The 12,394-nt window shown below is 32.8% G+C and overlaps 1 protein-coding gene across 1 annotated transcript in view; it reads left to right on the top strand.

Annotated features, from left to right (window-relative positions):
- Positions 1-12,394, top strand: part of Emcn (endomucin) — a 106,170-nt gene that overhangs the window by 53,301 nt on the left and 40,475 nt on the right. The window lies entirely within an intron of this gene.

Genomic DNA, 12,394 nt, shown 5'->3' with positions numbered 1-12,394 from the left:
CATGTGAAAACCAAATCATCTAATACACCATATTAGCAGAACTAATACATGCAAAAAGAGCACTTGACGAAATCTACCGACACTCATAATAAAACAATTCTCAGTGAATGAGAAATAAAATGTAACTTCCTAAACAAAGAGTGTGCTAGTCAGCTTTTCATTGCCATAACCAAAATACCCAATAAGAACTACTTAGAGGAGGAAAAGTTTATTTGGGCCCACAGTTTCAGAGATTCAGTCCATGGTCAGCTAACCCCATTTCTCTGTACCTAAGATGATTTAGAGCATCATGGAGGAAGGATGTGGCAAAGGAATGCTGCTTCACTCATGGCAGCCAGGAAAGCGAGTTGGGGGGCAGTGAGTGAGTGAGCCAGGTGCAAAAATGTAAACCCCACAGGGATTCCTACAGTGACCTACTTCCTCTAGTCAAACCCCACTGGCTTGTAGTTACCAACCAGTACAGTAGTCTTCTTAAATTATTAATCCACTGATTAGTTTACAACTCTCATAATCTAATCGTTTCACCTCTGAATATTTCTGTATTGTCTCATACATGAGCTTTATGGAGATGCCTCATCTCCAAAAGGCACCTACCAAAGCCCACAGCAAACATGATCCCAGAGTAAAAGACTTAATGTTTTCTTCTTAAGATCTGGTACAGAGCCTGATGTTTGTTTTTATCATGTCTATTCAACATTATAACCAGAGGTTCTAGATATACATAGATGGATAAAGGATGACTAAATAGAGTTGATAGCTCCACAGTGAAATAAGAAATAAGACAGTTTTATTCACAGACTGTAAAATTATCTATCTTAAACATTCAAAGAATTCTCATTAAAAAACTATTAGAAAAATAAAGACTATCACAGGATTCAAAATATTTTACAATTATATTCTTGTATGTTAGCAATGGCAATCCGAATAAAATTAAGGAATAATTCCATGTACAATAACATAAAAAATTACAAAATATTCAGGAATAAATTTAATAAACAAATCTTGCATTGCTATTGTTAAAGTACACAACATTTTGGTGAGCAATCAAATACCTAAATAAATTTTATATATATATATATGTAAATTTTTTTCATTTGCTTTGGATATATATCTAGAAGTGGGATTGCTGGATCATATGATAATTCTAGTTTTAATTTTTTGATGAATCTTTACATGATTTTCCACAATGAATATGTTAATGATTTGCCTTTTCTTAATGATTAGTGAGATGAAACATTCTTTTCCTATATCTTGGTTCATTTGTCTTTTTTGTGAAAAAATGTCTGATTATGTCTGTTGCTATTTTAAACCAAATTATTGGTGAAAGGACATTTATATAAGAACAAAAACTAGTGATTTAGTGATTGTCTGCAGCTGAGGGTGGGTCATAATATAGAAAAGCAAAAAGTTTCAAGGGAGTTATTAATTTTGATGGAAATATTCAGAAACTGGAGTATGGTGATGTTATACAACCCTATAAATTCACTAAAAATTATCAGTTGTATACTTACAATGAGTTAATTTAGATATTATTTAGTATTTAAATAGTACCTTGATAAAGATTTGTTTCAAAACAAAAAGAAAAAGTATTGAGCATTACCAATCAGATTTTCTTTCTGAATAATCTGAACTAGAAACCTCAAACAAAACAAGTTAGCCATCCCAGCGGCTCAGTAGGCTGAGGCAGGGATCACAAGTTCAAAGCTAGCCTTGGCAGCTGTGAGGTGCTAAGCAACTCCGTGAGACCCTGTCTCTAAATAAAATACAAAATAGGGCTGGGGATGTGGCTCAGTGGTCAAGTCCCCTGAGTTCAATCCCTGGTACCAAAAAAAAGAAAAAAGAAAAAGAAAAACAAGTTAGCCATAGGAAGTAAAGCTCTGAAATTTTAGTATAGAGAATCTGACAGAATCATGATAAATCAAATGCATGTTTATAGTACAAGAAATAAGATATTATGGGCAACTGGAATTGGATGAGAAAGATGGAGAGTTTGTGGGCAAAAAAATTAGTTCTCATGAAGGATAAGGAGAGTAGCAGAACCTTGACTTCCCATAATTTCTGGTATTTAACTCCAGTCCACACACATCCTCTCATCGCATACTTCCCACATTATCACATCCATGAGATAGCAATCTACATACTAGCCTAAATATCCTGGTTAGAGAAGCTAGAAATCAGGCATGATAGCCATACCAGATACCATTCATCATAACTAATAGATATATTTTGGATTCATACAAATCCTTCATAAGAGGCAATGGCGGATGACTCAGTCTCTAAGTATCTTCCTAGGAGATCTTTAAGGTTTAAAAAAAAATAGTGGGAACTATGGAAGTCCAATATCTAAAAGTTTGCTAGAGGGAGTCTAATTTCAGACAATAATTATAAACTACCAATTCTTTTTAACAATATAATCACCCCATAGAAAATTTGAAGAGTATGATCTTCTCATCTAAAGAACATTTCCTTTGTAATCATGTTTTGGCTTCTGAGAAACAGAACCTATTTTTTAGACAATATATGTCTTAGAGGAACCTTTAGAGAATCATAACTCAAGTAACTCATAACAAGACTGCTCCTAAAATAAGCAAAAGTAAAATTAGAGATGTATCTACAAAGTGTGGAGCAGCTTCTGAGAGACTGAACTCGAGTAGTTTGTACTTTGTACTAAATATTTACCTATTCTTTCTGTGACTAATGATGAGGAAGATGTCTCGAGGATTGTGGTTTATTAAATCAGTACTTATACAGAAGTATGTGGTTACACCCATGAGTCACTACAGACTCTTTCATTTGACTTTGATTCATGAAGTAAAATGTCCTCCTCTACATCTCAGCTCAGGGGATTGTTGTATTTACTTAGCTTCCAAATGTAGTTTGAAATGGCTTCTTCTACATAGTTAAAAATCCACAAAGGCATTCTTTCTTAAAAAATAAAATACACTGGAAAACAAGATAACGAAATAAGGGTATGTATTATTTGTCTTTTGAATTTGTCATTTGATTAACCAGTTCTATACTAAGTCCTTTAGATATTTGTTTTAGATAACTAACAAATCACTTACACCCTTGGAGAGACATTCCTAAGTCTCTTGTTTTTCAAGGTGCTTTCTGCCCAGCTTGGGGCACTACATGATATTATGAGTTTGTCCACATATTCACGTACCAAATGATGAAAAGAGGACCCCTCCCACATTGCTGGTGAGCAGATCCTGACTCTGTTTCCACCATTCATATATATACATCCAGAATTAGTGGAGTCAGGACAAAGATGGATAGAGAACAAAACAATGTAGTAAGGTCAAACAGCTGAAGATTTCTCTCTCTTAAACCTTTGGGAAGTGGTTCCTTGGGTAGTGAATGTCAAAGGAAGGCATTATGGGTATGTCATCTCCACACTGGAGCAGATGCAGGTTTGATTTAGAGACGAGAATGACTGGCGTTTGCTGCTTCACTCCCTACAAAGGTGGAGTGCAGATCAAAAAGAATTTTGTTCTCAAACCTTTTCTCCAATCTTTTCCCATTCTTTCAGAGTCATGTATATTCTCCTGTTATATTCTTTTGTTCTGATGTAGAATAGAAATTCTTAAAATTATAGAATTATGAGAGAAATACTCATTAACTCATACCTCTGATATCATAATTACAGAAATATGGACATGTTGAATTAATTTATTCACTTAAAATCTCTGGAAGGTCACCTTTAACCTGTGACCTCTAGTTTGTGAGAAATAGTTATATGTTATACAGAGAGATATTTTTGACATTCAATTTGGTAATAATTTCTTGGATAAAATATCAAAACACAGGCAACAAAGCAAAAATAGACAAATGGGAGTATGACAACTTAAAACCTTCTGTGCAGCAAAGGAAATGATTAATAGACTGAAAAGGTAACCTGTAGAATTGAAGGAAATATTTGCAAGCAATATATATGATAAGGAGTTATATCTAGACCGTATAAAGAGCAAGTACAACTCAACAACAGCAAAGAACAACCCATTAGACTCATCACTATCAAAAGTAAATAAATAAATAACAAGTGTTGACCAGGATATGGAGAAATTGAAACCCTGAGCACTACTGATAGCAATGTAAAGTGATGGAGCCCCAAAGAAAAACAGTATGAAAGTTCCTCAAAAGATTAAAAACACAATTATCGTATGATCCTGTAATCCCACTTCTAGATGTATATAAAAAAATAGAAAAACAGGATCTTGAAGAGATATTTTCATACTCACATTCACTGCAATATTATTTACAATAGCCAACAGGAGAAAACAAATTGAAAGTCCAGAACCAGATTAATAGATAAAGAAAATGTGGTATACATACAATGAAAAATTTTATACAGCCTTAAAACAGAAGGAAATCTTGCCACATGCATGGGTAAATCTTGAAGATATTAAGTAAAATAAAAACAAACATAGTTACAAAAAATACAAATATTGCATGATTTCAGTTATACGTGGCATCTAAAATAGTTAGATTTTAAGTTGAATTCTTAGAAATAGGAAGTAGAAAGGCAGATGCCAGGGGCTGGGTAAATGGAGCAAAGGAGAATTGTTCAATGAATATAAACAATGAAAGGTTCCAGAGATGTTTTTTGTACAGCAATATGTATATATATTGCTGTATGTATGTGTGTGTGTGTGTGTGTGTGTGTGTGTGTGTATATATATATATATATATATATTTTAAATCATGTTATGTGCATATATAAATATACCACAGGGAATTTCACCTTTATGCATAAGTAAAAAGAACAAATCAAATATAAATAAATAAACATAAAAGAAAGCCTAGTAGAATACAGGAAAGAGAACACAGAAGAAAGGGAAGAAGGAGGACAAAGGGGGAGGGAAAAAGGAGAAATCATGAACTGAAATTGAATTCCATGCATGTATGAGTTTGTTGGGATAAGCCCAACTGGTATATATAATTATAAAGCTATTATAAAAAATAAAAAATTACCAGTGGTCTGAATGCTTCAAATTAAAAAAAGAAAAAGACTGGCAGAAACACAGACACATATGACCCTATAATATGCTGCTTTCAAGATACACAATAGTTAACTTTACAGGAATAAAATAAATGTATACTTCAAAAATATATCCCCCCAAAAAACATACTCCAAAACACTAATTAAATAAAAGGTAAAGATATTAATATCACTACTTGATTTTACAGAGATAAAAGAAAATATACTCCACAAAATATATTCCAAAAACCCTAATTAAATAAAAATGGCAAAGATATATTAATATCACTGCTTGGGAGGCTGAGGCAAGAGGATCACAAGTTCAAAGCCAGTCTCAGTGAATTACTGAGGCCCTAAGCAACTTAGCGAGACTCTGTCTCAAAAAAAAAAAAAAAAAAAAAAAAAAAGGGCAGAAGATGTGGCTCAGTGGTTATGCATCCCTGGGTTACATCCCCAGTATGCCCAGTATGGGGGGGATAGGGGGTGGGGAGGAGATACATTAGTATCAAAAAAAAAAAGTAGAAGTTAAGGCAAAAAACTAAATGAAAATAAATAGAAAAATTTCATAGTACCAAAATACTGAATTTTCCAGGAAAGCAAATTAGTATTTATGTATATGATAACATAGCTTGAAAACATATTAAAAAATTTAATCAAAAAGACAAACTCACAATTCTATAATATTTAGCTGTCTCAGTAATTGGCAAAACAAGCAAATAAGTAATAAAATACAGAATCCACCTAAATAACCAACCTATCTAATGGTCCAATGGGAAACAGTGCATTCCAAATGCAGAAAGAAAATTGTTTTCAAATATTTAAGGATTCTTTATTATGATCATTCTATCCTGTATCATAAACAAATAAATACATTTTAATTAACTTTTTAAAAATTATGTAATATCATCGTTTAAGCTAGTCCTATAGTGAAATAATTAACTGTAAAATTTGCATATTAGGGAAGAAAATAAGAGTTCAAACTTAATTAGCTCAACAACCATCTAAAGCAGTTAGGAGAAATGAATAATAAAGAGAACAGAAGGAAGGAAGGAAGTAATAAATATACCAGTAATGCTAATGAACACCATACAGTAGGCCAACAGATGAATTAGGAGGAAAAAAGTCAGAGAGAGAAAAGACAGACTGGGGATAAAACTAAAACATCTGCAAGCTGAGCATCCTAGGTGCCCAACATGCATGCAATTGAAGTTCCAGAGAAGTGAGAAAGGAAGACAGAGAAATGTTGCAGAAGTTTTTCCTAAAACGTGAGAAAAACTATAAAACCAAGATTCAGAGAATGCCCTGGGCCCTAAACTGAAGAAACAGGAAGGAAACCACACCAAAGCACATGGTAATCAAATCATGGAAAACTAGAGATAAAAGAGAAAAATCTTGAAAGATGTTGGAAAAAATGACACTCAAAGTGAAGGAACAATAATAAAAATGACAGCAGAGTCTCATCAGGAACAATGCATTCCAGAAACAAAGAGGCAACATGTTTAGAAGTGGATGGGGCAAGAGCTGTCACCCTAGAATTCTATGTTTCTCAGAGATACTAAAGTTGAGAAAATTCATTATCAGAAAAGACATTTAGGAAGAGAAAAATATCAACAGATGAAAATCTGGTTCTAAATAAAGGGATGAAGAGCATTGGGAATCGTAAATATAGGAATGAAGAGAAAAGAATTTTATTTCATTTTTTAGTCTTTTCAAAAGATAATGGATTATGTAAAGAAAAAGTAACAAAAGTGTATTGAAGGTTTAAAATAAATGTGGAGGTAAAATGTAAACAAAATAGCACACATGCTAACATGGGAGAAAGTAAAATATACTTTTTTGTAAGATGAATAATATACATAAAATGCAATCTTTAAAATTACCCAAAAAGATCAGTAGAGAAAAGGAGGTAAGGAAGGGAGAGAGGGGGAAATACTCAGGAGTGATACTGCCCAAATTATATTGTTATCTTGTGTGATGTATGAATATGTAACAACAGATCCCATCAATATGTACAACTAAAATGCACCAATAAAAAATGTGGAAAAGAAAAAAACTAACTGAAAAAAGACAATAAGAGAGGGAAAAGAAAATGGAGAATAGATTGTAAGTTAAAAAAAAATAATCATCAGGATCATGTGTTTGAAACCAACTATAATGATAATCACATAAAATGAAATGGCTTAAACATTCTATTATAAAGTTTTGATTGTGAGATAAGATCAAAAGTTGGTCCAACTATATGCACTATTGCAAAAACCCACTTTAAATATAAGTGGGTAGACAATAAAGGATGAGGAAAAGTATACTTTGCTTTATAAAAATATTTAAAAGAAAGCTAAAGTGGCTATGGTAATATCAGAAAAGGGGAGATTTCAGAGTAAGGAGTGTTACTAGGATAAACAAGATCAACCCTGACTCTCTAAATCAGTGTAAGACACTTAATGAAGGAACAATAATAAAAATGAGAATATTATTTTATGTAAAAATCTAAACTTTGATATCTTTGATGATAATTATCTGGTATTCTCACACTAAGCAGAAAAAGAAAAATATATGCCAATCAAAAGAGAAAAGTGACTCTTACATTTAGACCATTTAGAGTAGAAATCTCACAGAACCTCAGGGAAATATATTGGTCTTGTGTTCTTGCTAATCCAATGGAAATGTGCCACTCATTTAAGAAGCCAAGATTACCTGTTCTATATCACAGGCCCCTAAATTATTTTCTATTTATGATTGTCCAAATTTTAGATGACTATCACATAAACAAAGAGTTTGGGCTGTAAAATAAAATCTAAAATTTTTGAATTTTTAAACATTATATTTAAAAATCTAAAGTATGTACTCGGAATAAAACAGAGTATAACAGAATACCCAAATTTAGAATGCATAATTACTATTCAAAAGGAACTTACAAACATGTTGAGAATGCCAAACATTTATAAAGCCATATTAACAATTGTAAAATTATCCACAAAAGGTGCCTGATTGTAGAAATCAGAAAATGTGAGTAGGTATGCTATCCTGAAATATTGCTATAAATGAATTTTAGTGAATTTTGCCTAGGATGAGGGAAAAAATGTGGAATAAGATTATAGATAGACTGTAAATTGAGATGGGAAGAATTCCAATATAGAGCACTACTCAGACAAATACTTGGATAAGAGATGCTCCAGGGGTTTACTGTGCCAGAGCTTCTGCTAGCACAGCATATACAATATTACAGACTTGAAACTTGGAGATCTAGCTTTTGTTAAATAAAAATGAATAATATTTGTAAATATTTAAGCAGGAGTTACCAGCATTTATACATAATTAATATTGTTAAATTTCAGTTCTGCATAATTGATCCTAGTTTAACATTGAGTTTATTTCTATACAAAAACAGATAATTTTGCAATAACTGAGGCCACCTTTTAGATATGCTACTGGCTAAACCTGAGAATGACTTGCACACAAGTTTTTGCTCTTCAAGTTACCACACCCTTAAAAATAAAAATTGGTCTCCATAATCACACTTAAAAAAAAGTTGGCTTATTGGTTATGAATGATGATTCTGAAAACAGATTTCTTACTTTCAAAAAGTATAATCACTTATTTGTGCTGTGGCCTTTGGTCAGCTACTTAACTTTTCAGTCTCAATTTACTCAGCCAAATAGTTATAGTGAGATTACACCCTCACAGGATCCTTATCAAAATTGAAAGAGATGCAGCATAGAACAGTGTCTGGAAAGTAAACCCTTAAACAAATTTTAGCTACTATTTTGTGAACAGTAATCCTTACAAAAGTCAGGCAAAGTTGGTATCTATGATTCTAATTGCACAAATAGGGAACAAGGTTTAGAAAAAAACTGATTTGGCCAAGATTAAATTTAAAACCCTGTCTTTGTCTCTAACTCTTTACTTCATCACATTTGTTCTCATAACAACTATTTTATAAAAATTATCTAGAGAAGTTAGAAAAGAACTATCTTTTAACTGGGGATATCATGCACCTAACAAGTAGATGTTCAATAAATAGAAACAACTATTGGAATGAGCCAGGGGATAATGGGGAGGGAAGGAGGAAGAGCTGGGGTTTGGAAAGGAACTGCGATATGTGCTTACGAATATGTCGAAAGGAACTCTACCATTATGCATAACTGTAACACACTAATTAAACAAATTTTAAAAAGACAATTGATTGATTGAATGAATGAATGAATGCAAACCTGCCATTCTACCCAGGTTGGTCCTCTCTCTAATTGCCTGCTATGCCAGATTTGTTTTGTCTTTGTTTTTCTCATCCTATCACATCATTTGTGCAACTCTTATTTTCCCTCTAATTGTTGATTCAAATCCTACATATCCATCAAAGGCCTCTATAATATTTTACTTTAATATTTCCCATAACTTCAAAAATGTTGCCAGAGATGTATACTATCTGAGTTATTATTTATTTAGCATTTTTCCTTAAATGGCGTACTTTTTAATTCTAGACTTTGTTTGAAAAGTAAATTGCCTAAGTGAAAAACCAGTTTCACTTGGCATAAAAGAGCTGTAACCATAAAAACCACTATAACATAAGCAAAATAAAATTCAAGCTAGATTTTGTTACTTGCCAAAAATTTCTGAGCCTGAAACTTGCTTATTCCTACTTAAAAAATAAATCAATATAAGCACATGCTACATATGTGCATAAAATTGAAATTTTGAAATCTTCTCATTGCAATAATCCAGTAAAGTAAAAGAACTGAATAGGAAATAACTTTTTAATTCAACGTTTCAATCACATCACTGTAGAGGATATCATACAGTGATATTCTTCTTGACTTTGGAAGACAGTATCTGTCCACACGGTCTCAATATTTCTTTTGTGAATTGCACCATTTATTGATGTCACTTATTTGAGGACTTAACCATAACTATTTTTATATGCTCTTTAGTTAGTTTATATCATTCCAGGTGGGCAGATACTAGAGGGATCTTAGTGGATCTTAGCATAAGACTTGGTTACATGTCATGGTTTAACCAAATCAGAAACAATCTCATATGCAGGGTCTCAGTCAATGCCATAAAAAAAACTTGAATTGGTCATAATAAATTATTTTCTAGTCATAATAAATTATTTGAAGGAATTACATGTAGGAATAGCTGTATATATTCTTTATCTTGCATTTGTTAATGATAATGTCATGTTCCATGTGTAACTCTCATTTATTGGCTATAAATACAATAGCCTTTATGAGATAAGATGATTTAACTCAGTTATTTGCTATACTGCTATTAAAGCTTTGTAATTTAAAAGATGTTTGAGTAAATTCTAGTCTTGGATTAATATGATCAGCATTTCAATGTTCTTATGCATTTCACAAGACTTCAGTTTCCATCTTAGAAAAATCAAACTTAAATACAATTTAAATGGTCAACCACCCTGGCTAATGTTTGGTCTTTAATAACCATCTAAGTTTGAGAATGGTTCACAGATGCACACTACAGTCATTCACTCCTTGACTTTTCTCATTTCCTCTACAGATCTAAGATTTGCCTTTTCTCAGGGCATATGTATATCATAAAAATTGTAATTAAAAACTAGAAATAATTGCAAACATCTTTACTTTTAATTAATCTTCACAACTTAATCATATTTCATAGAATTCATCTCTACTAAACTTTTATAGTCACAAACTGAGTCCAAGTTTGAAAAAGTTGTATTCATTTGAAAATACTTTATCTGCTTCAAAATATCTCCCTTCTGTAGGGAGGGAAGGTTGTATATTTTCCATTCTTTATTAAATATTAGAGATTTGCAGAATTTTTTCTCATAATAATACTTTATTGTATATAGATATACATACACACACATACACACACATGCACGTTTTAGGACACTCAATAGAATTGTTTTGAATTTATATGGAGTATAAGATTCAGCTGTCTTAAGACAGTTATATTACTTGTATATTTTATGTTCCTGTAAAATTATTATGCATTTTGAAGACCAAAAAATTCAAGTACATAATCAGAATTTATTTTATTTTATTTTAATCTTATGCAAGCTTAGAATTTTTCATTCTCAAACAGCTCTGTCAGGAAGAAAGGTTATGACCCGATATTAATAAGAAGAACAAAGGGTTTTGATTTTCTTTATATTCTAATCCTCCAGTAGCTAATAAATATTTTAGCTGTCTTTCAAATGACGCATTATGCCATATTCAAGATTATTTTAATTCGTTATCAAAGCTGGAATTAATTATATAAGCTTTTTATTTAGAACAATTTAATAGAAGGAAACCCATCTATTTTAGTGAAAGAAGATGAATTTGGAAGTAATAGGGCTGAATTAAAATCCTGGTTCTGCCTTTGAGGAAGTAATTTCATTTCAACTAACATTTTCAGATCTTTAAAATGGGAACAATAGCTGGTTTAGTTAGCTTTTTCCATGTTGTGACTAAAAGACCCATCCAGAACAACTTTAGAGGAGAAAAAGTTTGAGGGCTCACAGTCTCAGAGGTCTTAGTCCATAGAAGGCAAGCTCCATTCCTCGAGGCCTGAGGCGCAGTGGGACATCATGGCGGAAGAGTGAGGCAGAGGGAAGCACCTCACACAATGATCAGAAAGAAGAAATAGAGAGACTCCACCCTCCGATACAAAATATGTACCCCGTAGCCACGCCTCCAATGAGCCTCTTCCTGCAGCCACAGCCCACCTGCCTCCAGTTACCACTCAATTAGTCCCATCAGGTTAAGGTTATAACCCAATCACATCTCCTCCAAACTTTCTTGCATTGTCTCACATGTGAGCTTTTGGGGGAGACCACATCTAAATCATAACAATAGCTCTCATAAGTATCAACAAATAATATATGGAAGTGATCATAAAAGTTGCTGTAAAATGTTAGCTCTCGTTACCCAACTGGAAATTCTAAATAAAGTGTCAATTTTACATTAAAAGTTAAATTCGGGTAGGTAGAATTAGTCTTGTCCATTATTTTCTATCTCCTAGAGATCTTCTCTGCCACATCCTGGTGACAGGCACTGGAATCACTGCTTTTAGCAAGAAGAGAAATCTGTCCCCGTGAAGCCACATTCCAGCAGACAATAAAACAATTTTTTTTTAAATAAAATAAATGTCACTGTAGTAATGAAAGTGCTGTTGAGCAAATGAGGCAGATTGATGGACTGATATGAAAAGGATTGGACACAATTTAGGGAAGGTGGTTGATTAGACTTCTCTGAAATTGTGAAAGGAGGAAAGAAGCTGGGGCAGTCTGAACAAACACCTAGGCACAGGGAAGGGACAGAGGAGAAACCTGGCGTGGGAAGAGTCTGGTGCCCTTGATCGACTACCACTAAGGCCCCAAATGGAGCAGTGTTAGAGGACTGAATGGTTGAAGAATTGAGGAACTAGTTAGGGCTCCTCACATCCTGTAAA

Source organism: Marmota marmota, unplaced genomic scaffold, assembly GCF_001458135.2.
Source record: "Marmota marmota marmota unplaced genomic scaffold, marMar, whole genome shotgun sequence".
In the NCBI taxonomy this organism is placed as follows: Eukaryota; Metazoa; Chordata; class Mammalia; order Rodentia; family Sciuridae; genus Marmota; species Marmota marmota.
Note: the sequence above shows the minus strand (reverse complement) of the source record. Positions and strands in the feature narration are given on the sequence as shown.